The 27410-nt window shown below is 43.0% G+C and overlaps 1 pseudogene; it reads left to right on the forward strand.

The window, feature by feature from the left end:
* Positions 1-22583: 22583 nt before the first annotated feature.
* Positions 22584-27410, forward strand: part of LOC135536743 (E3 ubiquitin-protein ligase SMURF1-like) — a 70259-nt pseudogene continuing 65432 nt past the window's right edge.

Genomic DNA, 27410 nt, shown 5'->3' on the forward strand with positions numbered 1-27410 from the left:
AGTGAGTGTTGTGTGGAGGTTGTATAAGTCTTATTTTGTTAATGTGAACATTTAGCTGGTCCGGAGTGGACTACATTTTAATTTAAATGATTCGCTAGGATGACTACCATCCATCATTATCCATGACAACCATTCATCATGCAATGCACCACCACTTTTCTAAAGAACATTCTTCAATCTATTGTACATGGAACAACAACGTATTCTATGTTTTCATGATTAATATTTCCCAGGGATTTGTCTGCCGTTGTAATCCTTGGGTGGGCCACCTCATCTTACTTTCAGGTCACCTCATCTTACTTTCAGGCCACCTCATCTTACTTTCAGGCCACCTCATCTTACTTTCAGGTCACCTCATCTTACTTTCAGGTCACCTCATCTTACTTTCAGGTCACCTCATCTTACTTTCAGGTCACATCTTACTTTCAGGTCACCTCATCTTACTTTCAGGTCACCTCATCTTACTTTCAGGTCACCTCATCTTACTTTCAGGTCACCTCATCTTACTTTCAGGCCACCTCATCTTACTTTCAGGTCACCTCATCTTACTTTCAGGCCACCTCATCTTACTTTCAGGTCACCTCATCTTACTTTCAGGTCACCTCATCTTACTTTCAGGCCACCTCATCTTACTTTCAGGTCACCTCATCTTACTTTCAGGTCACCTCATCTTACTTTCAGGTCACATCTTACTTTCAGGTCACCTCATCTTACTTTCAGGTCACCTCATCTTACTTTCAGGTCACCTCATCTTACTTTCAGGTCACCTCATCTTACTTTCAGGTCACATCTTACTTTCAGGTCACCTCATCTTACTTTCAGGTCACCTCATCTTACTTTCAGGTCACCTCATCTTACTTTCAGGTCACCTCATCTTACTTTCAGGTCACCTCGTCTTACTTTCAGGTCACCTCATCTTACTTTCAGGTCACCTCATCTTACTTTCAGGTCACCTCATCTTACTTTCAGGTCACATCTTACTTTCAGGTCACCACATCTTACTTTCAGGTCACCTCATCTTACTTTCAGGTCACCTCATCTTACTTTCAGGTCACCTCATCTTACTTTCAGGCCACCTCATCTTACTTTCAGGTCACATCTTACTTTCAGGTCACCTCATCTTACTTTCAGGTCACCTCATCTTACTTTCAGGTCACCTCATCTTACTTTCAGGTCACCTCATCTTACTTTCAGGTCACCTCATCTTACTTTCAGGTCACCTCATCTTACTTTCAGGTCACCTCATCTTACTTTCAGGTCACCTCATCTTACTTTCAGGTCACCTCATCTTACTTTCAGGTCACCTCATCTTACTTTCAGGTCACCTCATCTTACTTTCAGGTCACATCTTACTTTCAGGTCACCTCATCTTACTTTCAGGTCACCTCAGTCCAAACAGTGTAAAGAAATCAAATAAAATGCCGGGGTTCAAGCTGTTGGCCCACTGTGCCCCCATCAGGACAAATTGGTCACATCGCCCTAGGAGGAGCTACTTCTGTGGAGCTACTCCTTACAACGCTTGCCAAGTATCACACCTCAAAATTAAACAGATCATGCAATATGCATATTTTGGACTATTTTTAATGATGTTGACAACTTTAAATGTCAAGACAATAAGACAATATATTACAACAATATGGTCACAATAAGACAATATTTACAACAATATGGTCACAATAAGACAATATATTACAACAATATGGTCACAATAAGACAATATTTACAACAATATGGTCACAATAAGACAATATTTACAACAATATGGTCACAATAAGACAATATATTACAACAATATGGCCACAATAAGACAATATATTACAACAATATGGTCACAATAAGACAATATTTACAACAATATGGTCACAATAAGACAATATTTACAACAATATGGCCACAATAAGACAATATATTACAACAATATGGCCACAATAAGACAATATTTACAACAATATGGTCACAATAAGACAATATATTACAACAATATGGCCACAATAAGACAATATATTACAACAATATGGCCACAATAAGACAATATTTACAACAATATGGCCACAATAAGACAATATTTACAACAATTTGGCCACAATAAGCCAATATTTACAACAATATGGCCACAATAAGACAATGTTTTACAACAATATGGCCACAATTAGCCAATATATTACAACAATATGGTCACAATAAGACAATGTTTACAACAATATGGCCACAATAAGACAATGTTTACAACAATATGGCCACAATAAGACATTATTTACAACAATATGGCCACAATAAGACAATATTTTCCAAGACTCAACAACAATATGGACACAATAAGACAATGCGCTTGTTAGGGAGATTTTTTTCCTGTCTAACAGAGGCCACATGTGTCCAAACTGAACCATACTTTACAGGTTAGCTAGACTCATGTCCCTTAGTATGTGTCTCAAATTTCATCATTCTGAGTCAAATAGATCAAGAGATATAAACATGTACTCATTACATGGGGCGGCAGGGTAGCCTAGTGGTTAGAGCGTTGGACTAGTAACCGAAAGGTTGCAAGTTCAAACCCCCGAGCTGACAAGGTACAAATCTGACGTTCTGCCCCTGAACAGGCAGTTAACCCACTGTTCCCAGGCCGTCATTGAAAATAAGAATTTGTTCTTAACTGACTTGCCTAGTAAAATAAAGGTTAAAAAAAAATATATATATAGCGCCACTGATTGGTCGATCTGAATGTGCTTGATTATGTTGAGTCTTGGCAGTACTTGGAACATGTGTACCAAGTTTGGTTACAGTATGAATATCCATGTCTGATTTATAGTCTTTAATGTTCCGGACCATGCCCACATGAATGTTTATTGTTCAGTAGCGGCCATGTTGTTGCATTGAGAGAGCTTGGTCCATAGATGCCACATGTCAAGGTTCATCCAGACCGGCACAGTGGTTCCGGAGAGGTTATTTAAGTGTTTTTCAACTAAATTCTAAATGGTGGAAAATCCACAATGGCGGACCTTATGGGCCTGTGAGGTAAATGTGTTCCTTGTGAGAAGAGGGATGGACGCACTGAATTTCAGAACTCTAGGACATATGGAGTGAGGGGCGTGACCTTTCAAAGTTTTCAATTTCAAACACCGGATATAGCGCCACCTTGTGGCCAATTGGCACGGTATTGTATGAGAGGGTGTGAACTATGGGCTTTTACCATCATGTCAAGTTTCACCCTCCTCTGTCTTACCATCTCACGGGAATTTGCATGTTGATTTTCCTCGCAAGAAGAACCAATTATAATAATAATACTAATTAAAACAGCAAGCAGCAATGCCGGGGTTCAAGCTGTGTGCCCACTGTTCCACAATCAGGAAACATGTGGCTAATTTCCCTCGGATGAGTTACTTACGTACTATTTACCACGCTTGCCAAATATCAGAATTTAAAATCAAACTGCAATATTATTTGCTGCATTTTGTAACATTTTTCACCGATGTTGACGACTTGAAACCTCTTCTCCAGAACCTCTAGACCAATAAGAACCAAGTTTGGTACGTATTTATTATGGATCCCCGTTCACTGTTGCCAAGGCAGCAGCTCCTCTTCCTGGGGTCCAGCAAAATTAAGGAACTTTTGAAAACATTACAATGCATTTCACAATAGATTTCACAACACATTAAGTGTGTTGCCTCAGACCACTACTCTACTACCACATATCTACAATACATTAAGTGTGTTCCCTCAGACCACTACTCTACAATACATTAAGTGTGTTCCCTCAGACCACTACTACCACATATCTATAATACATTAAGTGTGTTGCCTCAGACCACTACTCTACTGCCACATATCTATAATACATTAAGTGTGTTCCCTCAGGCCACTACTCTACTACCACATATCTACAATACATTAAGTGTGTTCCCTCAGACCACTACTCTACAATACATTAAGTGTGTTCCCTCAGACCACTACTCTACAATACATTAAGTGTTCCCTCAGATCACTACTACCACATATCTACAATACATTAAGTGTGTTCCCTCAGACCACTACTCTACTACCACATATCTACAATACATTAAGTGTGTTCCCTCAGACCACTACTCTATTACCACATATCTACAATACATTAAGTGTGTTACCTCAGACCACATATCTACAATACATTAAGTGTGTTCCCTCAGACCACTACTCTACTACCACATATCTACAATACATTAAGTGTTCCCTCAGACCACTACTCTACTACCACATATCTACAATACATTAAGTGTTCCCTCAGACCACTACTACCACATATCTACAATACATTAAGTGTGTTGCCTCAGGCCACTACTCTACTACCACATATCTACAATACATTAAGTGTGTTGCCTCAGACCACTACTCTACTACCACATATCTACAATACATTAAGTGAGTTCCCTCAGACCACTACTCTACAATACATTAAGTGTGTTGCCTCAGACCACTACTCTACTACCACATATCTACAATACATTAAGTGTGTTGCCTCAGACCACTACTACCACATATCTATAATACATTAAGTGTGTTCCCTCAGACCACTACTCTACTACCACATATCTATAATACATTAAGTGTGTTCCCTCAGACCACTACTCTACTACCACATATCTATAATACATTAAGTGTGTTGCCTCAGACCACTACTCTACTACCACATATCTACAATACATTAAGTGTGTTCCCTCAGACCACTACTCTACTACCACATATCTACAATACATTAAGTGTGTTGCCTCAGACCACTACTCTACTACCACATATCTACAATACATTAAGTGTGTTCCCTCAGACCACTACTACCACATATCTACAATACATTAAGTGTGTTACCTCAGACCACATATCTACAATACATTAAGTGTGTTGCCTCAGACCACTACTCTACTACCACATATCTACAATACATTAAGTGTGTTGCCTCAGGCCACTACTCTACAATACATTAAGTGTGTTGCCTCAGACCACTACTCTACTACCACATATCTACAATACATTAAGTGTGTTCCCTCAGACCACTACTACCACATATCTACAATACATTAAGTGTGTTCCCTCAGACCACTACTCTACAATACATTAAGTGTGTTCCCTCAGACCACTACTACCACATATCTACAATACATTAAGTGTGTTCCCTCAGACCACTACTCTACAATACATTAAGTGTGTTCCCTCAGACCACTACTACCACATATCTACAATACATTAAGTGTGTTCCCTCAGACCACTACTCTACTACCACATATCTATAATACATTAAGTGTGTTCCCTCAGACCACTACTCTACTACCACATATCTACAATACATTAAGTGTGTTCCCTCAGACCACTACTCTACTACCACATATCTATAATACATTAAGTGTGTTGCCTCAGACCACTACTACCAACATATCTACAATACATTAAGTGTGTTCCCTCAGACCACTACTCTACAATACATTAAGTGTGTTCCCTCAGACCACTACTCTACAATACATTAAGTGTGTTCCCTCAGACCACTACTCTACTACCACATATCTATAATACATTAAGTGTGTTCCCTCAGACCACTACTCTACTACCACATATCTATAATACATTAAGTGTGTTCCCTCAGACCACTACTCTACAATACATTAAGTGTGTTCCCTCAGACCACTACTACCACATATCTACAATACATTAAGTGTGTTCCCTCAGACCACTACTCTACTACCACATATCTATAATACATTAAGTGTGTTCCCTCAGACCACTACTCTACAATACATTAAGTGTGTTCCCTCAGACCACTACTACCACATATCTACAATACATTAAGTGTGTTCCCTCAGACCACTACTCTACTACCACATATCTATAATACATTAAGTGTGTTCCCTCAGACCACTACTACCACATATCTACAATACATTAAGTGTGTTCCATCAGACCACTACTCTACTACCACATATCTATAATACATTAAGTGTGTTCCCTCAGACCACTACTCTACAATACATTAAGTGTGTTGCCTCAGACCACTACTCTACTACCACATATCTACAATACATTAAGTGTGTTCCCTCAGACCACTACTCTACTACCACATATCTACAATACATTAAGTGTGTTGCCTCAGACCACTACTCTACTACCACATATCTACAATACATTAAGTGTGTTCCCTCAGACCACTACTCTACTACCACATATCTACAATACATTAAGTGTGTTGCCTCAGACCACTACTCTACAATACATTAAGTGTGTTCCCTCAGACCACTACTCTACTACCACATATCTATAATACATTAAGTGTGTTCCCTCAGACCACTACTCTACTACCACTACTCTACAATACATTAAGTGTGTTCCCTCAGACCACATATCTACAATACATTAAGTGTGTTCCCTCAGACCACTACTCTACTACCACATATCTACAATACATTAAGTGTGTTCCCTCAGACCACTACTCTACTACCACATATCTACAATACATTAAGTGTGTTCCCTCAGACTACTACTCTACTACCACATATCTACAATACATTAAGTGTGTTACCTCAGACCACATATCTACAATACATTAAGTGTGTTGCCTCAGACCACTACTCTACTACCACATATCTACAATACATTAAGTGTGTTGCCTCAGGCCACTACTCTACAATACATTAAGTGTGTTGCCTCAGACCACTACTCTACTACCACATATCTACAATACATTAAGTGTGTTCCCTCAGACCACTACTACCACATATCTACAATACATTAAGTGTGTTCCCTCAGACCACTACTCTACTACCACATATCTACAATACATTAAGTGTGTTCCCTCAGACCACTACTCTACAATACATTAAGTGTGTTCCCTCAGACCACTACTCTACTACCACATATCTACAATACATTAAGTGTGTTCCCTCAGACCACTACTCTACTACCACATATCTATAATACATTAAGTGTGTTCCCTCAGACCACTACTCTACAATACATTAAGTGTGTTCCCTCAGACCACTACTACCACATATCTACAATACATTAAGTGTGTTCCCTCAGACCACTACTCTACTACCACATATCTATAATACATTAAGTGTGTTCCCTCAGACCACTACTCTACAATACATTAAGTGTGTTCCCTCAGACCACTACTACCACATATCTACAATACATTAAGTGTGTTCCCTCAGACCACTACTCTACTACCACATATCTATAATACATTAAGTGTGTTCCCTCAGACCACTACTACCACATATCTACAATACATTAAGTGTGTTCCATCAGACCACTACTCTACTACCACATATCTACAATACATTAAGTGTTCCCTCAGACCACTACTCTACTACCACATATCTATAATACATTAAGTGTGTTCCCTCAGACCACTACTACCACATATCTACAATACATTAAGTGTGTTCCATCAGACCACTACTCTACTACCACATATCTATAATACATTAAGTGTGTTCCCTCAGACCACTACTCTACAATACATTAAGTGTGTTGCCTCAGACCACTACTCTACTACCACATATCTACAATACATTAAGTGTGTTCCCTCAGACCACTACTCTACTACCACATATCTACAATACATTAAGTGTGTTGCCTCAGACCACTACTCTACTACCACATATCTACAATACATTAAGTGTGTTCCCTCAGACCACTACTACCACATATCTACAATACATTAAGTGTGTTACCTCAGACCACATATCTACAATACATTAAGTGTGTTGCCTCAGACCACTACTCTACTACCACATATCTACAATACATTAAGTGTGTTGCCTCAGGCCACTACTCTACAATACATTAAGTGTGTTGCCTCAGACCACTACTCTACTACCACATATCTACAATACATTAAGTGTGTTCCCTCAGACCACTACTACCACATATCTACAATACATTAAGTGTGTTCCCTCAGACCACTACTCTACTACCACATATCTACAATACATTAAGTGTGTTCCCTCAGACCACTACTCTACTACCACATATCTACAATACATTAAGTGTGTTCCCTCAGACCACTACTCTACAACCACATATCTACAATACATTAAGTGTGTTCCCTCAGACCACTACTCTACTACCACATATCTATAATACATTAAGTGTGTTCCCTCAGACCACTACTCTACTACCACATATCTATAATACATTAAGTGTGTTCCCTCAGACCACTACTCTACTACCACATATCTACAATACATTAAGTGTGTTCCCTCAGACCACTCCTCTACAATACATTAAGTGTGTTCCATCAGACCACTACTCTACAATACATTAAGTGTGTTCCCTCAGACCACTACTCTACAATACATTAAGTGTGTTCCCTCAGACCACTACTCTACAATACATTAAGTGTGTTGCCTCAGGCCACTACTCTACAATACATTAAGTGTGTTGCCTCAGACCACTACTCTACTACCACATATCTACAATACATTAAGTGTGTTCCCTCAGACCACTACTACCACATATCTACAATACATTAAGTGTGTTCCCTCAGACCACTACTCTACTACCACATATCTACAATACATTAAGTGTGTTCCCTCAGACCACTACTCTACTACCACATATCTACAATACATTAAGTGTGTTCCCTCAGACCACTACTCTACTACCACATATCTACAATACATTAAGTGTGTTCCCTCAGACCACTACTCTACTACCACATATCTATAATACATTAAGTGTGTTCCCTCAGACCACTACTCTACTACCACATATCTACAATACATTAAGTGTGTTCCCTCAGACCACTACTCTACTACCACATATCTATAATACATTAAGTGTGTTCCCTCAGACCACTACTCTACAATACATTAAGTGTGTTCCCTCAGACCACTACTCTACAATACATTAAGTGTGTTCCCTCAGACCACTACTCTACTACCACATATCTATAATACATTAAGTGTGTTCCCTCAGACCACTACTACCACATATCTACAATACATTAAGTGTGTTCCATCAGACCACTACTCTACTACCACATATCTATAATACATTAAGTGTGTTCCCTCAGACCACTACTCTACAATACATTAAGTGTGTTGCCTCAGACCACTACTCTACTACCACATATCTACAATACATTAAGTGTGTTCCCTCAGACCACTACTCTACTACCACATATCTACAATACATTAAGTGTGTTGCCTCAGACCACTACTCTACTACCACATATCTACAATACATTAAGTGTGTTCCCTCAGACCACTACTACCACATATCTACAATACATTAAGTGTGTTACCTCAGACCACATATCTACAATACATTAAGTGTGTTGCCTCAGACCACTACTCTACTACCACATATCTACAATACATTAAGTGTGTTGCCTCAGGCCACTACTCTACAATACATTAAGTGTGTTGCCTCAGACCACTACTCTACTACCACATATCTACAATACATTAAGTGTGTTCCCTCAGACCACTACTACCACATATCTACAATACATTAAGTGTGTTCCCTCAGACCACTACTCTACTACCACATATCTACAATACATTAAGTGTGTTCCCTCAGACCACTACTCTACTACCACATATCTACAATACATTAAGTGTGTTCCCTCAGACCACTACTCTACTACCACATATCTACAATACATTAAGTGTGTTCCCTCAGACCACTACTCTACTACCACATATCTATAATACATTAAGTGTGTTCCCTCAGACCACTACTCTACTACCACATATCTATAATACATTAAGTGTGTTCCCTCAGACCACTACTCTACTACCACATATCTACAATACATTAAGTGTGTTCCCTCAGACCACTACTCTACAATACATTAAGTGTGTTGCCTCAGGCCACTACTCTACAATACATTAAGTGTGTTGCCTCAGACCACTACTCTACTACCACATATCTACAATACATTAAGTGTGTTCCCTCAGACCACTACTACCACATATCTACAATACATTAAGTGTGTTCCCTCAGACCACTACTCTACTACCACATATCTACAATACATTAAGTGTGTTCCCTCAGACCACTACTCTACTACCACATATCTACAATACATTAAGTGTGTTCCCTCAGACCACTACTCTACTACCACATATCTACAATACATTAAGTGTGTTCCCTCAGACCACTACTCTACTACCACATATCTATAATACATTAAGTGTGTTCCCTCAGACCACTACTCTACTACCACATATCTACAATACATTAAGTGTGTTCCCTCAGACCACTACTCTACTACCACATATCTACAATACATTAAGTGTGTTCCCTCAGACCACTACTCTACTACCACATATCTATAATACATTAAGTGTTCCCTCAGACCACTACTCTACTACCACATATCTACAATACATTAAGTGTGTTCCCTCAGACCACTACTCTACTACCACATATCTACAATACATTAAGTGTGTTCCCTCAGACCACTACTCTACTACCACATATCTATAATACATTAAGTGTGTTCCCTCAGACCACTACTCTACAATACATTAAGTGTGTTCCCTCAGACCACTACTCTACTACCACATATCTACAATACATTAAGTGTGTTCCCTCAGACCACTACTCTACTACCACATATCTACAATACATTAAGTGTGTTCCCTCAGACCACTACTCTACTACCACATATCTATAATACATTAAGTGTGTTCCCTCAGACCACTACTCTACTACCACATATCTACAATACATTAAGTGTGTTCCATCAGACCACTACTCTACAATACATTAAGTGTGTTCCCTCAGACCACTACTCTACTACCACATATCTACAATACATTAAGTGTGTTCCCTCAGACCACTACTCTACTACCACATATCTACAATACATTAAGTGTGTTCCCTCAGACCACTACTCTACTACCACATATCTATAATACATTAAGTGTGTTCCCTCAGACCACTACTCTACTACCACATATCTATAATACATTAAGTGTGTTCCCTCAGACCACTACTCTATTACCACATATCTACAATACATTAAGTGTGTTCCCTCAGACCACTACTCTACAATACATTAAGTGTGTTCCCTCAGACCACTACTACCACATATCTACAATACATTAAGTGTGTTCCATCAGACCACTACTACCACATATCTATAATACATTAAGTGTGTTCCCTCAGACCACTACTCTACTACCACATATCTACAATACATTAAGTGTGTTCCCTCAGACCACTACTCTACTACCACATATCTACAATACATTAAGTGTGTTCCCTCAGACCACTACTCTACTACCACATATCTATAATACATTAAGTGTGTTCCCTCAGACCACTACTCTACTACCACATATCTACAATACATTAAGTGTGTTCCCTCAGACCACTACTCTACTACCACATATCTATAATACATTAAGTGTGTTCCCTCAGACCACTACTCTACAATACATTAAGTGTGTTCCCTCAGACCACTACTCTACAATACATTAAGTGTGTTCCCTCAGACCACTACTCTACTACCACATATCTATAATACATTAAGTGTGTTCCCTCAGACCACTACTCTACTACCACATATCTACAATACATTAAGTGTGTTCCATCAGACCACTACTCTACAATACATTAAGTGTGTTCCCTCAGACCACTACTCTACAATACATTAAGTGTGTTCCCTCAGACCACTACTCTACAATACATTAAGTGTGTTCCCTCAGACCACTACTCTACTACCACATATCTATAATACATTAAGTGTGTTCCCTCAGACCACTACTCTACTACCACATATCTATAATACATTAAGTGTGTTCCCTCAGACCACTACTCTACTACCACATATCTATAATACATTAAGTGTGTTCCCTCAGACCACTACTCTACTTCCACATATCTATAATACATTAAGTGTGTTCCCTCAGACCACTACTCTTGTCATGTCTTGTTATGTCTGTTCCTGTCCTTTCTCTTCACTCTGTCTCTCTCTGCTGGTCTTTTTAGGTTACCTTCTCTGTCTCTCATTCCTCAGCTGTTCTACATCTGCCCTAACTAGCTCTTTCACTCTTCCCCACCTGTTCTCTCTTCCCCCTCTGATTAGGTCTCTATTTCTTTCTCTGTTCCTGCTACTTTCAGTGTCTGATTCTTGTTTGTGTTTTTTGATGCCAGAAGCAAGCTGTCGTCTCGTTTGCTTCCACCTTGTCCTGTCCTGTCGGAGTCCGCCTGGCAGGAGCATCCTGCACTACACTAACGTTCTTTTGTTCCGCTGACAACGTTGGATGAGGATTTATGCCATTCCTGTATTTTCATTAAAGAACTCAGTTTTCTGTTAAAACCGCTTTTGGGTCTTCACTCAAGTTCATAACAACTCTACAATACATTAAGTGTGTTCCCTCAGACCACTACTCTACTACCACATATCTACAATACATTAAGTGTGTTCCCTCAGACCACTACTCTACTACCACATATCTATAATACATTAAGTGTGTTCCCTCAGACCACTACTCTACAATACATTAAGTGTGTTCCCTCAGACCACTACTACCACATATCTACAATACATTAAGTGTGTTCCCTCAGACCACTACTCTACTACCACATATCTATAATACATTAAGTGTGTTCCCTCAGACCACTACTACCACATATCTACAATACATTAAGTGTGTTCCCTCAGACCACTACTCTACAATACATTAAGTGTGTTCCCTCAGACCACTACTCTACTACCACATATCTATAATACATTAAGTGTGTTCCCTCAGACCACTACTACCACATATCTACAATACATTAAGTGTGTTCCCTCAGACCACTACTCTACTACCACATATCTACAATACATTAAGTGTGTTCCCTCAGACCACTACTCTACTACCACATATCTACAATACATTAAGTGTGTTGCCTCAGGCCACTACTCTACAATACATTAAGTGTGTTGCCTCAGACCACTACTACCACATATCTACAATACATTAAGTGTGTTCCATCAGACCACTACTCTACTACCACATATCTATAATACATTAAGTGTGTTGCCTCAGACCACTACTCTACTACCACATATCTACAACACGTTAAGTGTGTTCCCTCAGACCACTACTCTACTACCACATATCTACAATACATTAAGTGTGTTCCCTCAGACCACTACTACCACATATCTACAATACATTAAGTGTGTTCCCTCAGACCACTACTACCACATATCTACAATACATTAAGTGTGTTCCCTCAGACCACTACTCTACTACCACATATCTATAATACATTAAGTGTGTTGCCTCAGGCCACTACTCTACTACCACATATCTACAATACATTAAGTGTGTTCCCTCAGACCACTACTCTACTACCACATATCTACAATACATTAAGTGTGTTCCCTCAGACCACTACTCTACTACCACATATCTATAATACATTAAGTGTGTTCCCTCAGACCACTACTCTACAATACATTAAGTGTGTTCCCTCAGACCACTACTACCACATATCTACAATACATTAAGTGTGTTCCCTCAGACCACTACTCTACTACCACATATCTATAATACATTAAGTGTGTTCCCTCAGACCACTACTCTACAATACATTAAGTGTGTTCCCTCAGACCACTACTCTACTACCACATATCTACAATACATTAAGTGTTCCCTCAGACCACTACTCTACTACCACATATCTACAACACATTAAGTGTGTTCCCTCAGACCACTACTACCACATATCTACAATACATTAAGTGTGTTCCCTCAGACCACTACTACCACATATCTACAATACATTAAGTGTGTTTACTCAGACCACTACTCTACTACCACATATCTACAATACATTAAGTGTGTTCCCTCAGACCACTACTCTACTACCACATATCTACAACACATTAAGTGTGTTCCCTCAGACCACTACTACCACATATCTACAATACATTAAGTGTGTTCCCTCAGACCACTACTACCACATATCTACAATACATTAAGTGTGTTCCCTCAGACCACTACTCTACAATACATTAAGTGTGTTCCCTCAGACCACTACTCTACTACCACATATCTACAATACATTAAGTGTGTTCCCTCAGACCACTACTCTACTACCACATATCTATAATACATTAAGTGTGTTCCCTCAGACCACTACTACCACATATCTACAATACATTAAGTGTGTTCCCTCAGACCACTACTCTACTACCACATATCTATAATACATTAAGTGTGTTGCCTCAGGCCACTACTCTACTACCACATATCTACAATACATTAAGTGTGTTCCCTCAGACCACTACTCTACAATACATTAAGTGTGTTCCCTCAGACCACTACTCTACTACCACATATCTACAATACATTAAGTGTGTTCCCTCAGACCACTACTCTACTACCACATATCTACAATACATTAAGTGTGTTGCCTCAGGCCACTACTCTACAATACATTAAGTGTGTTGCCTCAGACCACTACTACCACATATCTACAATACATTAAGTGTGTTCCATCAGACCACTACTCTACTACCACATATCTATAATACATTAAGTGTGTTGCCTCAGACCACTACTCTACTACCACATATCTACAACACGTTAAGTGTGTTCCCTCAGACCACTACTCTACTACCACATATCTACAATACATTAAGTGTGTTCCCTCAGACCACTACTACCACATATCTACAATACATTAAGTGTGTTCCCTCAGACCACTACTACCACATATCTACAATACATTAAGTGTGTTGCCTCAGGCCACTACTCTACTACCACATATCTACAATACATTAAGTGTGTTCCCTCAGACCACTACTCTACTACCACATATCTACAATACATTAAGTGTGTTCCCTCAGACCACTACTCTACTACCACATATCTACAATACATTAAGTGTGTTCCCTCAGACCACTACTCTACTACCACATATCTACAATACATTAAGTGTGTTCCCTCAGACCACTACTCTACAATACATTAAGTGTGTTGCCTCAGACCACTACTCTACAATACATTAAGTGTGTTCCCTCAGACCACTACTCTACTACCACATATCTACAATACATGTAGTACTGTGGAATAGAGTTCCATGTATTCATGGCTCTATGTAGCACTGTGGAATAGAGTTCCATGTAGTCATGGCTCTATGTAGTACTGTGGAATAGAGTTCCATGTAGTCATGGCTCTATGTAGTACTGTGGAATAGAGTTCCATGTAGTCATGGCTCTATGTAGTACTGTGGAATAGAGTTCCATGTAGTCATGGCTCTATGGAGTACTGTGGAATAGAGTTCCATGTAGTCATGGCTCTATGTAGTACTGTGGAATAGAGTTCCATGTAGTCATAGCTCTATGTAGTACTGTGGAATAGAGTTCCATGTAGTCATGGCTCTATGTAGCACTGTGGAATAGAGTTCCATGTAGTCATGGCTCTATGTAGTACTGTGGAATAGAGTTCCATGTAGTCATGGCTCTATGTAGTACTGTGGAATAGAGTTCCATGTAGTCATGGCTCTATGTAGTACTATAGAATAGAGTTCCATGTAGTCATGGCTCTATGTAGTACTGTGGAATAGAGTTCCATGTAGTCATGGCTCTATGTAGTACTGTGGAATAGAGTTCCATGTAGTCATGGCTCTATGTAGTACTGTGGAATAGAGTTCCATGTAGTCATGGCTCTATGTAGTACTGTGGAATAGAGTTCCATGTAGTCATGGCTCTATGTAGTACTGTGGAATAGAGTTCCATGTAGTCATGGCTCTATGTAGTACTGTGGAATAGAGTTCCATGTAGTCATGGCTCTATGTAGTACTGTGGAATAGAGTTCCATGTAGTCATGGCTCTATGTAGTACTGTGGAATAGAGTTCCATGTAGTCATGGCTCTATGTAGTACTGTGGAATAGAGTTCCATGTAGTCATGGCTCTATGTAGTACTGTGGAATAGAGTTCCATGTAGTCATGGCTCTATGTAGTACTGTGGAATAGAGTTCCATGTAGTCATGGCTCTATGTAGTACTGTGCACCTCCCATAGTCTGTTCTGGACTTGGAGACTGTGAAGAGACCTCTGGTGGCATGTCTTGTGGGGTAGTCATGGGTGTCTGAGCGTGTGCCAGTAGTTTAAACAGACACCTTGGTGCATTCAGCATGTCAACACCTCTTACAAAAACAAGTGGTGATGAAGTCCATCTCTCCTTCACTTTGAGCCAGGAGAGATTGACATGCATATCATTAATGTTAGCTCTCTGTGTACATCTAAGGGCCAGACGTGATGCCCTGTTCTGAGCCAATTGGAATTTTCCTAAGCCCCTCTTTGTGGCACCTGACCACACGACTGAACAGTAGTCCAGGGGTGACAAAACTAGGGCCTGTAGGACCTGCCTTGTTGATAGGGCTGTTAAGATGTCAGAGTAGCGCTTTATTATGGACAGACTTCTCCCCATCTTACCTACTGTTGTATCAACATGTTTTGACCATGACAGTTTACAATCCAGGGTTACTCCAAGCAGTTTAGTCACCTCCACTTGCTCTATTTCCACATAACCTAATGCATTCACTCCCCTTATACCCTATCTATACCTAACACAACCAAATGCATTCACTCCCCCTATACCCTATCTATACCAAACACAACCTAATGCATTCACTCCCCCTATACCCTATCTATACCAAACACAACCTAATGCATTCACTCCCCCTATACCCTATCTATGCCTAATGCATTCACTCCCCCTATACCCTGTCTCTACCAAACACAACCTAATGCATTCACTCCCCCTATACCCTATCTATACCAAACACAACCTAATGCATTCACTCCCCCTATACCCTGTCTCTACCAAACACAACCTAATGCATTCACTCCCCCTATACCCTATCTATGCCTAATGCATTCACTCCCCCTATACCCTATCTATACCTAATGCATTCACTCTCCCTATACCCTATCTATACCTAATGCATTCACTCCCCCTATACCCTATCTATACCTAATGCATTCACTCCCCCTATACCCTATCTATACCTAATGCATTCACTCCCCCTATACCCTATCTATACCAAACACAACCTAATGCATTCACTCCCCCTATACCCTATCTATACCTAATGCATTCACTCTCCCTATACCCTATCTATACCAAACACAACCTAATGCATTCACTCCCCCTATACCCTATCTATACCAAACACAACCTAATGCATTCACTCCCCCTATACCCTATCTATGCCTAATGCATTCACTCCCCCTATACCCTGTCTCTACCAAACACAACCTAATGCATTCACTCCCCCTATACCCTATCTATACCAAACACAACCTAATGCATTCACTCCCCCTATACCCTATCTATACCTAATGCATTCACTCCCCCTATACCCTATCTATACCTAATGCATTCACTCCCCCTATACCCTATCTATACCTAATGCATTCACTCCCCTATACCCTATCTATACCTAATGCATTCACTCCCCCTATACCCTATCTATACCTAATGCATTCACTCCCCCTATACCCTATCTATACCTAATGCATTCACTCCCCCTATACCCTATCTATACCTAATGCATTCACTCCCCCTATACCCTATCTATGCCTAATGCATTCACTCCCCTATACCCTATCTATACCTAATGCATTCACTCCCCCTATACCCTATCTATACCTAATGCATTCACTCTATACCCCCTATACCCTATCTATACCTAATGCATTCACTCCCCCTATACCCTATCTATACCTAATGCATTCACTCCCCCTATACCCTATCTATACCTAATGCATTCACTCCCCCTATACCCTGTCTATACCTAATGCATTCACTCCCCCTATACCCTATCTATACCTAATGCATTCACTCCCCCTATACCCTATCTATGCCTAATGCATTCACTCCCCCTATACCCTGTCTCTACCAAACACAACCTAATGCATTCACTCCCCCTATACCCTGTCTATACCAAACACAACCTAATGCTAAAGGGCTTGTGTTCATTTAGTTTGTGCAGTAAGCAGCATTATGAGAGAGTCCTTTGTTCCACAGCTAATCACACTAATGAACACTGCAACTAAAACAAAGCAGCTAAAACGACTAAAATAATCCATGCAACCTAACATGTTCTCTCCTTTACCCTCTCTTCCCTCTCCTTTACCCTCTCTTCCCTCTCCTTTACACTCTCTTCCCTCTCCTTTACCCTCTCTTCCCTCTCCTTTACCCTCTCTTCCCTCTCCTTTACCCTCTCTTCCCTCTCCTTTACCCTCTCTTCCCTCCTTTACCCTCTCTTCCCTCCTTTACCCTCTCTTCCCTCTCCTTTACCCTCTCTTCCCTCCTTTACCCTCTCTTCCCTCCTTTACCCTCTCTTCCCTCTCCTTTACCCCTCTCTCTCTCCTTTACCCTCTCTTCCCTCTCCTTTACCCTCTCTTCCCTCCTTTACCCTCTCTTCCCTCCTTTACCCTCTCTTCCCTCTCCTTTACCCTCTCTTCCCTCCTTTACCCTCTCTTCCCTCCTTTACCCTCTCTTCCCTCTCCTTTACCCTCTCTTCCCTCCTTTACCCTCTCTTCCCTCCTCTACCCTCTCTTCCCTCTCCTTTACCCTCTCTTCCCTCCTTTACCCTCTCTTCCCTCCTTTACCCTCTCTTCCCTCTCCTTTACCCTCTCTTCCCTCTACTTTACCCCCTCTTCCCTCCTTTACCCTCTCTTCCCTCCTTTACCCCCTCTTCCCTCCTTTACCCTCTCTCTATCCTTTACACTCTCTTCCCTCTCCTTTACCCCCTCTTCCCTCCTTTACCCTCTCTCTATCCTTTACACTCTCTTCCCTCTCCTTTACACTCTCTTCCCTCTCTCTATCCTTTACCCTCTCTTCCCTCTCCTTTACACTCTCTTCCCTCTCTCTATCCTTTACCCTCTCTTCCCTCTCCTTTACCCTCTCTTCCCTCCTTTACCCTCTCTTCCCTCTCCTTTACCCTCTCTCTATCCTTTACATTCTCTTCCCTCTCTCTATCCTTTACCCTCTCTTCCCTCTCCTTTACCCTCTCTTCCCTCTCTCTCTCCTTTACCCTCTCTTCCCTCTCCTTTACCCTCTCTTCCCTCCTTTACCCTCTCTTCCCTCCTTTACCCCCTCTTCCCTCCTTTACCCCCTCTTCCCTCTCCTTTACCCTCTCTCTATCCTTTACACTCTCTTCCCTCTCTCTATCCTTTACCCTCTCTTCCCTCTCCTTTACCCTCTCTTCCCTCTCTCTCTCTCCTTTACCCTCTCTTCCCTCCTTTACCCCCTCTTCCCTCCTTTACCCTCTCTCTATCCTTTACACTCTCTTCCCTCTCTCTATCCTTTACCCTCTCTTCCCTCTCCTTTACCCTCTCTTCCCTCTCCTTTACCCTCTCTTCCCTCCTTTACCCTCTCTTCCCTCCTTTACCCCCTCTTCCCTCCTTTACCCCCTCTTCCCTCTCCTTTACCCTCTCTCTATCCTTTACACTCTCTTCCCTCTCTCTATCCTTTACCCTCTCTTCCCTCTCCTTTACCCTCTCTTCCCTCTCTCTCTCTCTCCTTTACCCTCTCTTCCCTCCTTTACCCCCTCTTCCCTCCTTTACCCTTTCTCTATCCTTTACACTCTCTTCCCTCTCTCTATCCTTTACCCTCTCTTCCCTCTCCTTTACCCTCTCTTCCCTCTCCTTTACCCCCTCTCTATCCTTTACACGCTCTTCCCTCTCTCTATCCTTTACCCTCTCTTCCCTCTCCTTTACCCTCTCTTCCCTCCTTTACCCCCTCTCTATCCTTTACACTCTCTTCCCTCTCTCTATCCTTTACCCTCTCTTCCCTCTCCTTTACCCTCTCTTCCCTCTCTCTCACCTTTACCCTCTCTTCCCTCCTTTACCCTCTCTTCCCTCCTTTACCCCCTCTTCCCTCCTTTACCCCCTCTTCCCTCTCCTTTACCCTCTCTCTATCCTTTACCCTCTCTTCCCCTCTCTCTCTCCTTTACCCTCTCTTCCCTCTCTCTCTCTCTCCTTTACCCTCTCTTCCCTCTCTCTCTCTCCTTTACCCTCTCTCTCTCTCCTTTACCCTCTCTTCCCTCTCCTTTATCCTCTCTCTCTCTCTCCTTTACCCTCTCTCTTTCTCCTTTACCCTCTCTTCCCTCTCCTTTATCCTCTCTCTCTCTCCTTTACCCTCTCTTCCCTCTCCTTTATCCTCTCTCTCTCCTTTACCATCTCTTCCCCCTCTCTCTCTCCTTTACCCTCTCTTCCCTCTCCTTTACCCTCTCTCTCTCCTTTACCATCTCTTCCCTCCTTTCTCTCTCCTTTACCCTCTCTTCCCTCCTTTACCATCTCTTCCCTCCTTTCTCTCTCCTTTACCCTCTCTCTCTCCTTTACCCTCTCTCTCTCTCCTTTACCCTCTCTCTCTCTCCTTTACCCTCTCTTCCCTCTCCTTTACCCTCTCTTCCCTCCTTTACCATCTCTTCCCTCCTTTCTCTCTCCTTTACCCTCTCTCTCTCCTTTACCCTCTCTCTCTCTCCTTTACCCTCTCTTCCCTCTCCTTTACCCTCTCTCTCTCTCCTTTATCCTCTCTCTCTCTCCTTTACCCTCTCTTCCCCCTCTCTCTCTCCTTAACCCTCTCTTCCCTCTCCGTTACCCTCTCTCTCTCTCCTTTACCCTCTCTCTCTCTCCTTTACACTCTCTTCCCTCTCCTTTATCCTCTCTCTCTCCTTTACCCTCTCTTCCCTCTCTCTCTCTCCTTTACCCTCTCTTCCCTCCTTTACCCTCTCTTCCCTCTCTCTCTCTCCTTTACCCTCTCTTCCCTCTCCTTTACCCTCTCTCTCTCTCCTTTACCCTCTTCCCTCTCCTTTACTCTCTCTTCCCTCTCTCTCTCCTTTACCCTCTCTTCCCTCTCTCCTTTACTCTCTCTTCCCTCTCTCTCTCTCCTTTACCCTCTCTTCCCTCTCCTTTACCCTCTCTTCCTCTCTCTCTCTCCTTTACCCTCTCTTCCCTCTCTCTCTCTCTCCTTTACCCTCTCTTCCCTCTCCTTTACCCTCTCTCTCTCTCCTTTACCCTCTCTTCCCTCTCTCTCTCTCCTTTAAACTCTCTTCACTCTCGCTCTCTCCTTTACCCTCTCTTCCCTCCTTTCTCTCTCTCTCTCCTTTACCCTCTGTTCCCTCCCTCCTTTCTCTCTCTCTCCTTTACCCTCTCCTTCCATTCCTTCCTTCTCTCTCTCTCCTTCCTTCCTTTCCTTCTCTCTCTCTCTCCTTTACCCTCTCCTTCCATTCCTTTCTTCTCTCTCTCTCCTTTACCCTCTCCTTCCATTCCTTCCTTCTCTCTCTCCTTCCTTCCTTTCCTTCTCTCTTATTTACCCTCTCCTTCCATTCCTTCCTTCTCTCTCTCTCTTCTTTACCCTCTCCTTCCTTCCTTTCCTTCTCTCACTCTCCTTCCATTCCTTTCTTCTCTCTCTCTCCTTCCTTCCTTTCCTTCTCTCTCTTCTTTACCCTCTCCTTCCTTCCTTTCCTTCTCTGTGTCTCTCCTTACTCTTTCCTCCCTCCCGCCTCCTTCTCTCTCCTTGCCGTTCACACTTAAAAAAAACATTTATCCTAAACAGTCCGATTCCCGAGCACGCCTATGTTTCCAGACCCGAGGAAGTATTTGCCATGTAACTTCAGGACATGCCTGTTTGAGCCAGTCCAGAACATAGAGATCCTATCAAATTACAAGAGGGGAAATGTCATAAACCGTCAAATTCCAGAATGGGGTGAAAATGGCAGCCACATTGGTCAGGGAGAAATCCAAACCATTCAAATTGGAATCCAGATTTTTCTTATGCATTAAAAGAAAAGGCATGTGATATCAGAAATGATGTAATATAATTATTGTCATCCGAAAATATTGTAATTTATACCATGCCATTGTTGAATGCTAATTTCTGAGTGGCTTGAATGGCATTCTAGAGCGTGTATTATTTCCCTTTATAAACAGGGTGGTTCGAGCCCTGAATGCTGATTGGCTGACAGCTGTGGTTACCACGGGCATGACAAAATATTTATTTTGACTGGTCTGATGACATTGATAACCAGGTTATAATAGCAATAAGGCACTTCAGGGGGTTGTGGTATATGGCCAATAAACCACGGCTGTATCCAAGCTCTCTGCGTTGCGTCGGGTTTGTTTGGTTACCAAGGCAACTACTGTAGATTACTGTAGAACTAGAACTGCTACTGTAGAAAACTTGCTAGATACTCAGTGGATCTACATTGTTCATCGTTTTCCATAGAATGCATAGCCACTCATTCATTATACCTTACATAATTAGAAATACAATTTATGGGTTTTATACTATTTTTTATACTAAAATATATGTTTACAGACCATAAATGTCCATTTTTGTTTGTTGGCTGTGGTGGATTGACTGCATTGTTTGAATGTTGGCATTTAATTAAAATAATGGAAATCATTCCTCTAAAACTGGCTAACACACATACAGTGCAGATAAATGATTTACATTCATTATTTTTCACAATATCTTATATTACAGCACTGGGAAACCATGGTTGGTCGACTCCCTGACCAACATGGCCGCCCTTTAGACAATCATAAGACGGTTCACGTCCCTTCTAGTATTCTAATTCTATGGTCCAGAGCCACCGAAAATGTCCGTCTGTGTTGCGGCTCGGTCGGGACGGGGGATTTCGCCAGGAAATAATACACATTTAACCCCTGAAGAAGACAGACACAAGCCACATACACTGACAACCTAGAGTACTATCCCCCAGGAAGGAGTGTCGAGTTGGTGTGTTGGAGCGACACCAACAAAAAAACGGGAGTTTACAGTAACAGTTCTTCCGCTGTGATGTCGGGTCCTGGGTCTCGGAGGACCGGGTCCAGCATCAAAATCCGCCTGACAGGTAAACTAACTAAAACACCGTGAAAGCGCTTACGGTTTCATTTGTATTATTCGGGATTTAAAAGCCTGTAACAGGGGGGTGGACAGAGCTACATTTCCGAGCCTGTCATGGCGCCAGCGACACTGGACAGGGTTCACATCCGGGGGTTTCTCTATTTACTGACATCTAACGTTACGTACAATAGGTAACGTTAACTAGGCCTTAACTCTTATTAGTTAGTTCAAATAACTCAACAAACGGATGAGGATAGCTAGTTCGTGGACATTAACGTTATTAACCAGCTATTTAGATTGAAAGGCGTCTAATATTCGCCTGATTTAACAGGCTGGTTTGTCTCTGCCAAATGCCATTGTAACAGCCTCGTCCAAGGTGTTTGGCTAGTTAACTAACGGGAACAGTTAGTTAGTAGGTTAGTAATGAGCTGAATACTAACTAGACCTAACCAGTGTCCTAACTAGACCTAACCAGTGTCCTCCTGCCATGGTGGCCTAACTCGACCTAACTAGACCTAACCAGTGTCCTAACTAGACCTAACTCGACCTAACCAGTGTCCTAACTCGACCTAACCAGTGACCTAACCAGTGTCCTAACTAGACCTAACCAGTGTCCTAACTAGACCTAACCAGTGTCCTAACTAGACCTAACTAGACCTAACCAGTGTCCTAACTCGACCTAACCAGTGTCCTAACTAGACCTAACTAGACCTAACCAGTGTCCTAACTAGACCTAACCAGTGTCCTAACTAGACCTAACCAGTGTCCTAACTAGACCTAACCAGTGTCCTAACTCGACCTAACCAGTGTCCTAACTAGACCTAACCAGTGTCCTAACTAGACCTAACCAGTGTCCTAACTGGACCTAACCAGTGTCCTAACTGGACCTAACCAGTGTCCTAACTAGACCTAACCAGTGTCCTAACTAGACCTAACCAGTGTCCTAACTAGACCTAACCAGTGTCCTAACTAGACCTAACCAGTGTCCTAACTAGACCTAACCAGTGTCCTAACTGGACCTAACCAGTGTCCTAACTGGACCTAACCAGTGCCCTTTCTAGGCTATTTAGGAGCTATTCTAGCGAACTACTTCCCCTATAACTGACCTGCTCTCTACATTACCAAGATATCTAACCTGGCTAACCAGCTAGTGTTTAGAGATGTAACTAGCTAGCTAACTGATCTCAAAGCAGCTAGTTGGTAGGGTTTCTAGAGCAAATTAAGCCGCTAAACTAAGTTGACTAATGTATACTCAGTAACGTTGGCTAGCACCTAGATAGTTTTTATTTTATTTTTTATAGTTGACTCGTTAGTAGTTAGCCAGACAATTCATCTGCTGGGTGTGTTTAGCAAGCATGTCACACCCAGAGTGTTGGCACACGTCTATTAGATAGCAAACCACACACAGTGTTGCTGTGTGAACCAGTGGACGAAGCTCAGACTGCAGAAAGACATCATCTCCATGTGAATAGAGACCCTGCCAGTCTGCACGGCTTCCATTAACTACTACAGTAACAGACATCGTTCCAGCTGTGTGTCCAAATAAGACCTGTATCTGTCACAAACAACAGGTGGGTTAGGGTCAGAGAGAGACAACAGGTGGGTTAGGGTCAGAGAGAGACAACAGGTGGGTTAGGGTCAGAGAGAGACAACAGGTGGGTTAGGGTCAGAGAGAGACAACAGGTGGGTTAGGGTCAGAGAGAGACAACAGGTGGGTTAGGGTCAGAGAGAGACAACAGGTGGGTTAGGGTCAGAGAGAGACAACAGGTGGGTTAGGGTCAGAGAGAGACAACAGGTGGGTTAGGGTCAGAGAGAGACAACAGGTGGGTTAGGGTCAGAGAGAGACAACAGGTGGGTTAGGGTCAGAGAGAGACAACAGGTGGGTTAGGGTCAGAGAGAAACAACAGGTGGGTTAGGGTCAGAGAGAGACAACAGGTGGGTTAGGGTCAGAGAGAGACAACAGGTGGGTTAGGGTCAGAGAGAGACAACAGGTGTAGGCTAACTGTGAAACACTTACTTCAGGGTCCTTACCATTTAATACTCTCAATGAGAACAGGTCACCACAGACACACTGAAATACACTACACACACATACACAGGATAGATGCTGAGAGAAGCTGTAGGGAGGAGGATGAGAGAGAAGCTGTAGGGAGGAGGATGAGAGAGAAGCTGTAGGGAGGAGGATGAGAGAGAAGCTGTAGGGAGGAGGATGAGAGAGAAGCTGTAGGGAGGAGGATGAGAGACGCTGTAGGGAGGAGGATGAGAGACGCTGTAGGGAGGAGGATGAGAGAGAAGCTGTAGGGAGGAGGATGAGAGAGAAGCTGTAGGGAGGAGGATGAGAGAGAAGCTGTAGGGAGGAGGATGAGAGAGAAGCTGTAGGGATGAGGATGAGAGAGAAGCTGTAGGGAGGAGGATGAGAGAAGCTGTAGGGAGGAGGATGAGAGAGAAGCTGTAGGGAGGAGGATGAGAGAGAAGCTGTAGGGATGAGGATGAGAGAGAAGCTGTAGGGAGGAGGATGAGAGAGAAGCTGTAGGGAGGAGGATGAGAGAGAAGCTGTAGGGAGGAGGATGAGAAGAGAAGCTGTAGGGAGGAGGATGAGAGAGAAGCTGTAGGGAGGAGGATGAGAGAGAAGCTGTAGGGAGGAGGATGAGAGAGAAGCTGTAGGGAGGAGGATGAGAGAGAGAAGCTGTGGGGAGGAGGATGAGAGAAGCTGTAGGGATGAGGAGGAGGAGAGAGAAGCTGTAGGGATGAGGAGAGAGAAGCTGTAGGGAAGAGGTTGAGAGAGAAGCTGTGGGGTTGAGGAGGTTGAGAGAAGCTGTAGGGATGAGGTTGAGAGAGAAGCTGTAGGGATGAGGTTGAGAGAGAAGCTGTAGGGATGAGGATGAGAGAGAAGCTGTGGGGATGAGGATGAGAGAGAAGCTGTAGGGAGGAGGATGAGAGAGAGAAGCTGTGGGGAGGAGGATGAGAGAAGCTGTAGGGATGAGGAGGAGGAGAGAGAAGCTGTAGGGATGAGGAGAGAGAAGCTGTAGGGAGGAGGATGAGAGAGAAGCTGTAGGGAGGAGGATGAGAGAGAAGCTGTGGGGAGGAGGATGAGAGAAGCTGTAGGGATGAGGAGGAGGAGAGAGAAGCTGTAGGGATGAGGAGAGAGAAGCTGTAGGGAGGAGGTTGAGAGAGAAGCTGTGGGGTTGAGGAGGTTGAGAGAAGCTGTAGGGATGAGGTTGAGAGAGAAGCTGTAGGGATGAGGTTGAGAGAGAAGCTGTAGGGATGAGGATGAGAGAGAAGCTGTGGGGATGAGGAGGGAGAGAAGGAGGGAAGCTGTGGGAGAGAAAGGTAGGGAGATGAAGAGGGAAGCTGTGGGAGAGAAAGGGAGGGAGGTGAAGAGGGAAGCTGTGGGAGAGAAAGGGAGGGAGATGAAGAGGGAAGCTGTGGGCAGAGAAAGGGAGGGAGGTGAAGAGGGAAGCTGTGGGGGAGAGAAAGGGAGGGAGATGAAGAGGGAAGCTGTGGGCAGAGAAAGGGAGGGAGATGAAGAGGGAAGCTGTGGGCAGAGAAAGGGAGGGAGGTGAAGAGGGAAGCTGTGGGAGAGAAAGGGAGGGAGGTGAAGAGGGAAGCTGTGGGAGAGAAAGGGAGGGAGGTGAAGAGGGAAGCTGTGGGCAGAGAAAGGGAGGGAGGTGAAGAGGAAGCTGTGGGAGAGAAAGGGAGGGAGGTGAAGAGGGAAGCTGTGGGGGAGAAAGGGAGGGAGATGAAGAGGGAAGCTGTGGGAGAGAAAGGGAGGGAGGTGAAGAGGGAAGCTGTGGGAGAGAGGGAGGGAGGGAGGTGAAGAGAGAAGCTGTGGGAGAGAAAGGGAGGGAGATGAAGAGGGAAGCTGTGGGGGAGAAAGGGAGGGAGATGAAGAGGGAAGCTGTGGGAGAGAAAGGGAGGGAGGTGAAGAGGGAAGCTGTGGGGGAGAAAGGGAGGGAGGTGAAGAGGGAAGCTGTGGGCAGAGAAAGGGAGGGAGGTGAAGAGGGAAGCTGTGGGAGAGAAAGGGAGGGAGATGAAGAGGGAAGCTGTGGGAGAGAGGGAGGGAGGGAGGTGAAGAGAGAAGCTGTGGGAGAGAAAGGGAGGGAGATGAAGAGGGAAGCTGTGGGGGAGAAAGGGAGGGAGATGAAGAGGGAAGCTGTGGGAGAGAAAGGGAGGGAGGTGAAGAGGGAAGCTGTGGGAGAGAAAGGGAGGGAGGTGAAGAGGGAAGCTGTGGGAGAGAGGGAGGGAGGGAGGTGAAGAGGGAAGCTGTGGGCAGAGAAAGGGAGGGAGGTGAAGAGACATCTGTTGCTTGGCTTACAGCAGCCAGTCACTGATCTGATTGGCTGGCAGGCTGTCTGTAGTGACATCTGTTTGGTTGACTGACAGTTGTCTGTTCTGTGTTTTAGTCTTATGTGCCAAGAACCTTGCAAAGAAAGACTTCTTCCGTAAGTATCTCTGATCCCTCCTCCCTGTCTGTCACCTTCTGTAAGTATCTCTGATCCCTCCTCTCTGTCTGTCTCCTTCTGTAAGTATCTCTGATCCCTCCTCTCTGTCTGTCTCCTTCTGTAAGTA

The sequence above is a fragment of the Oncorhynchus masou genome, unplaced genomic scaffold (genome assembly GCF_036934945.1).
Source record: "Oncorhynchus masou masou isolate Uvic2021 unplaced genomic scaffold, UVic_Omas_1.1 unplaced_scaffold_659, whole genome shotgun sequence".
Taxonomy (NCBI): Eukaryota; Metazoa; Chordata; class Actinopteri; order Salmoniformes; family Salmonidae; genus Oncorhynchus; species Oncorhynchus masou.